This window comes from Lygodium microphyllum, chromosome 2, assembly GCF_053477565.2.
Source record: "Lygodium microphyllum isolate KBCC chromosome 2, Lygodium_microphyllum_v1.1.10, whole genome shotgun sequence".
NCBI lineage: Eukaryota > Viridiplantae > Streptophyta > Polypodiopsida > Schizaeales > Lygodiaceae > Lygodium > Lygodium microphyllum.
The window spans coordinates 18,232,771-18,238,776 of NC_141136.1; the positions used below are offsets into that span (position 1 = coordinate 18,232,771).

A 6,006-nucleotide genomic window follows, 5' to 3' on the forward strand; every position below is an offset into this window, starting at 1 on the left:
AATCTTCTTGGACTCCTTGGTCTTCTTATTTCTTTTTGTCTTCATACTCTTTACCTTGGTTATGCTCTTTGTCCCTTTTGTTGATGTGTGGCATATGCTTTTTGCTCCAGTCTTCTTGACACATTATAAATTTGGACTGGTTTGAAGGAGCCGGCATATTGAAGAAGGGTTTGTAAGAGGAGGCTTTACTACATCATTGTGAATGCACACCAAAAAAATTTCCAAGTGTGAACAAGGGTCTTAATATGATATTTTCAACCTTAACGATAAGAGGATACCTGATTTTCAATGATAGCTAGAGTAATGATAGGCTATTAGGCAGGGTCGTGAGCTTTAAAAACCAACCTTCGAATCTTCCAGCCTATCATCGCCTAGATTGATGCGAAGATTTAATCTTCTTCTCCTCCTCCTTCGGCAAGACGAACTGACTGCACAACACCCCCACAGGCTTGTCACTCGAATCCAGGGTCACTCCCATGGCTTTGGTGAAGCCAAGGTTTCCGTCCGACAGTAGCAGAACCTTGTCACCCACCCCAATGCTTTCTCCCCATGCTCGCATGACAAAGGCATCATTGACTGAAATACACGCGATGGTGTCTAGTATCTACCCTCTTGGGACGGAGTTCATTAGCCTTCTCCACGAACCCGGGCAGGTGCTTCTGGGAGCAAGTGGGGGTGAAGGCTCGGGCACGGCAAAGAAGACAGCTTTCTTGCCCTTGGTGAGGTTGCTGACGGAGACGGTCTGCACCTGGCCATCCTTGTCGAGGTAGGCGAAGGTGGCCTTTGGCAGCTTCTGTCCAACAGAGATGGGAGCGGCAGCTGTCGAGACGAAAGCAGAGGCTATGGGGGCAAGGCCTTGCCGGCCGATGGCAGCAATGCTACGGGGAGAATCGATGGACTGCCTGTGCGCGTTCAACAACCCTGAGTTGCAGAGAAAGGTAGAGGACGTGAGGGCGAAGGACTTGGATCTGGTAAGCATGCAGGGCAGGCTTGTGGAAGAAGACCTCTGCGGCAGCACTGATGGCGATGACAAAGGAGACGCCATAGCCTTGACCATCATTATGCTTGCTTGCCCTCTACTCAATTGCCGGTCTGTTTCTTCTTCTACTCTTCTTCTTAAGACAATGAGGCCTCAAGGGAATCGATGCCTGATGCATCGAGCTGGGTAAAGCAATCGGAGAACTTCCAATGCGAATATCAAGTTAGTAGAATGCGCAAATTTTACATGGAAGCAATATAGGAGAAGTCTCATAAAGAGAAGAGACGAGGTTGATTTTAAGTGAAGAGAAGGATGAGAAGGAATGAGATGAAGAGAAAACCTAAGGTATGGATATGGCAAAGGGCCTTAAGGTAGGTTCAACTCCTACTATCCATTCATAATAAGACATGGTTAAAGGACTCTACTCTAATGAAGCTAGTCATAGCTCACCATGGCTCTAATACCATCATGTTGAGAAACACGGATCTATGGCTATGTTAACTATGGCGGACGAAGGTTATAAACATAAAACATGATTGAAATAGAGAATTGTAATGCAAGTGAATTAGGTTTCAAGATAGATTAACTTAGACTCATAAACACAGTCTTGAGTGATACAAAATTATAGTACAATTCATTGAAATGAGTGTCCAGTACATGCTTATATAGCTTTTGGGTAGTACCACTTTTCCTCACCGTGCTTATCGGATTTTGGATATCTCTTCCTAGAGTCTTCTAGATCATACATCTTTGTCATATCTCTCATACAAAGCCACTTATAGGTAAGCATCATTTTCTATTCTCAATAAAACTTACTATCCAGACTCTCAATAGAGTCATATCTTGAAGTTAATGAACCTGTAACATCATCAAAAACCTTCTCTTTTCCTTTATCTCTCCCCCTCACTGATATATCCATATCAATGGATGGAGACCCATGGCTCTATAGTCTTCTTGTTCAAGGACTTACATTTCTAGATGCATCTTGAGTAGGTCCACTAGTAGAAATAGTGTCTTGTTGTCCATTTTCAGCATACGTGCCCTGTGAAGTATAACCTTCTTAGCACCATACCAAGATACTAACTCACCAAACACTACATCACAACTAAGCAATATCTCACATGTAGTCAGAGCATAGCACTTGTATGCCTTTATCTCCTATGAATACTCGATGAAGACACATTTCACTACTTTAGGGTCAAGTTCTTCCATTTGTCATTTGGAACATGAACATATGCAATACTACCAAATACTTTCAAATGTCAGATGTTTGGCTTATAGTCATAGAGCTACTCATAAGGTCTCTTTACATGTATTCTTGCTATAGTTTTATCGATCCATGACATAGATAGTCGTAAGTGTTGTTTCAGCCTAATAAGACAAAGGCATGTCCTCATTCAACATGGCTATGGGCTGCCTCCATAATTACCTTGTTGTTTCTTTCAACCACTCCATTTTGCTAAGGAGTATAGTTGTAACTTAATTGCCTCTCCTAATCCCGTGCTTTTCCAAGTATCTGTCAAACTCCTTCGACATGTACTCTTCACCATCATCAAATTGTAAGCATGAGACATAACAATTAAGCTCTTTTTCTACATGAGCTTTAAAATCCATAAAGCTATCCAAAACCCCATCCTTATGCTTTAGGATGTATACCCATGTGTATCTGCTATAATTATCCGCAAAGGTCGCATAGTATCTAGACCCACGAAGTGATACATTATGAGTGGATCCCTAGACATATGAGTGCACACACTATAACGGCCTATTGCTATTCTATATACTCTTTGCAAATGGAAACCTAATTTATTTCCCAAACTACCATGCTGAGCATACATGTCCCAAATCAACATACTTAAACCTTGGTAGCCCTATAACAAGGTCCTTATGCTACATAGTTTTTAGCTTTTGGACATTTATATGTCCAATGTGTTCATGCCAAATATCAATGTATTGGATACTTGCTCTATCATGAGCAAACATAGCAGTATTCAACTCAGGGATCTTTGCAGCTCATGTAAACATCCTACCATGTCTCAAGCCCTTAGCAACCAACTTACATCCTCTTCCATACTCCTCTATGAAGAAACCATCTCTATTAAATCGTACCTGCAAATTCTGCTCAACCATCTAACCAACAAATAACAAATTCATGGTGATCGATGGAACATGCAAGACATCTTGCAATTTCTTTTTTCTTCCATCAAGCATAACCAAAGGAACAATCCTTATGTATGATATGTCATGCTGAGAATCACCTCCAATGCATACATAGCCATTAGCACCTATTTTCAACTCATCAAACCACTCACCATCATGTCATGTCATGTGGTTTGAGGCACCATAATCTATATATCATATATTACCAAAATTTTATTGTTGCTTGCCCTTGTTCCACATATAAGTCATAGTAAATAGTCTCTCACCAATCTCAAGCTCTGTATGACTAGATGATGCATAGTGATCCTGTTGTCTACCCTTCCAATCAGCCTAGTTTTTCCAACACTCTTTTGCAATGTGGCCATGCTTGCCACAGTAATGGCAATATTTATCCTTGTTTACATTCTCAACATGAGTAGTCTGATTGTGTCAGGATCCTCTCCCCCTAAATTGAGATCTCCTCGTAGCATGGGAGTATCCACCACCTCTACCATCAAATCTATGATGGCTGCTCTGCCCATGCTGAGATGCATGCTATTGGATTTTCCTACCTCGACTAGAACCTCTACCTCAATGACCACAGCCTTGCTGATTAGAGTAAAAATATGCATCTATGTTCTTAGAGCTACTCATGCTCATTCTCAAACCCAATTTCACTTCTTCATGGATAAGCAAGGATACCAATTCATTAAAGTTAGGCATCTCAGTCCTGACTGAAATTGACGTATCAAAAAACTTATATTCCGGTCCTAGACCATTCAGAGTCACAGCCAGCAAATCCTTATTATCTACCTTAGTCCCAATGGATGCTAGCTAATCTGCAATAGTCTTTATCTCAATCACATAGTCCTAAATGGACCATTCTTTCTTGTCCATCGTGTTAAACTTCTACTCCATCTGTATTTTTTTGGCACTAGTGGTAGTACCATAGTATCTAACCAAAAATTTTCCAAGAATCTTCAAGAGACTTGCAGTTCATTATCTGCATAACCATTGTATCCATAATGCACAATGAGAGCTAGTGCAAGACTCTACAAGCATGGTGTGCCTTTTGCTGTTCAAGAGTTGGATTTCTGTCTAAGCTTAGGTTCAGCTTCATCACCTATCACAAGATCCCAATAGCCTTTCTCGATGAGAAAGTTCTCCAAGTAGAATTCCCAAATAGCATAATTGTTGTTATCCAACTTCTCACCCACTATTTGAGTGATGTTATCAGTCCTATCAGCATTTGCCATCTCTGCAACTCTATGTATTCGATGCAGTCTTAACATAGATAGTGCTTAACTCCCTATAAATCATGTACACCTTGCACAAACCAATGTCCGTTGACCACTGTATATACAGGATAGTTTTAGTCCAAAAATTTTATAATAGTAAATTGACTGCAAAAACATAGTTGCTTGCTAAGTAGGCTTTATTTTTTGAATAAAGAACAAGTAGGTATGCTACAACATTATTGACAGACAATTGTCTAAAAAATTTACCAGCATAAACTCTACATAAACAATTGCATTCTCAACCAATACATGTGCTTTATTCTCAAGTATGTGTATAAGACATACATGCATCTAACCACTTGTACTTGTCCAATTTAGAACTCAAATATCTCCAACAACAACCAGTAAATTTTTGCTCTGTTTTGCAGCAAATTCAATATGCATTCCTAAATAGAAAATTTATCCAATACACCAACTATGTTCATTTCATCATCCGGTAGTTTAAACTGACCAATCCCAAATGCAATATCAGTTTCAACTATAGGCATGACGACATGGTGATATGGATTTTGAAATATGAAACTTTTACTTGTCCAAATCTCTCAAAAGCTTGATTGCTTAAACATACACTGCAGTCAATAACATCCTTCTACTATGCAAACAATATATGTTGCTTCTGGTCGTTCTATGTTACACATATGAGAGTAATTTCCTCTAAAAAAGTGCATCATCAAGGTTGCACCAATATGCATCAAAGGATCAGAAAGCCCAACTTCCACTACTAGTAGTATAGATGCCATACTTAACTTCCAGATCCCCCATTTTAGTAACCATACCCAGAGTTATCCATAGGATTACCAACAAGTGCAGCAGCTTCATGCTCTTTAATGTCTACCACCACTACATCAGATGTCAATAAATTTTTGGCAACTAACATAGCATGCTCTAGGCAACACCTCACCACCTTTGTGGGATTAATGATTCCAACAGCCATGAGATCCTTATACTTCCCTATGGTAGCATTGTAACCAAATTTGAAATTATCATTTGACAAAACTTTCTCAACTATTACGCTACCTTTGACCCTTGCATTCTTGGCAATGGGTTTCAGCAAATAGCTCGAAGCTCTCCTGACAATATCTGCACCAAACCGTTGATCATGGTTTCCAAGGGTTTCTTTCATAACATCCACCTTGGTAGTAAGGCAAAGAAGTGTATATCCACCACCAAAGACAATGCCTTCTCTTCAACAACACCTTTTGTTGCATTCAAAACATCCTCTACTCTTAACTTTTTCTCTTTCAGCTCAATTTCTATTTGAGCCCTAACCTAAATAATGGCCACACTCAGAACTCTGAGCTTTGGATATCAGAAACAAAATGCTACAAAAAGAAAGGCTAAACACAAGATGTACGCACGAAATGGAGGTTGGAAAATGAAGATGAAGCTTTCTTTACTATTGTACCTCTTCTTGGTAGAGAATGGTAATATACAAGCAAGAAAATGGAGAATTGAAGAATGAAAAAATATATTTTCTTCATTGCTTTACCTCTTTGTGATAGCTGATGACACAAACAACATGCATGAGAACTCAATACTTACAAGCAATGCTTGATCAAGATGTAGGATACTTTGATATAGACATGAGCA

General features: G+C 39.6%; 1 pseudogene; it reads right to left on the bottom strand.

Annotated features, from left to right (window-relative positions):
- Positions 1-364: 364 nt before the first annotated feature.
- LOC148039523 (peroxiredoxin-2E, chloroplastic pseudogene) lies at positions 365-5,539 on the bottom strand (annotated as a pseudogene).
- Between the last annotated feature and the right edge of the window lie 467 nt (positions 5,540-6,006).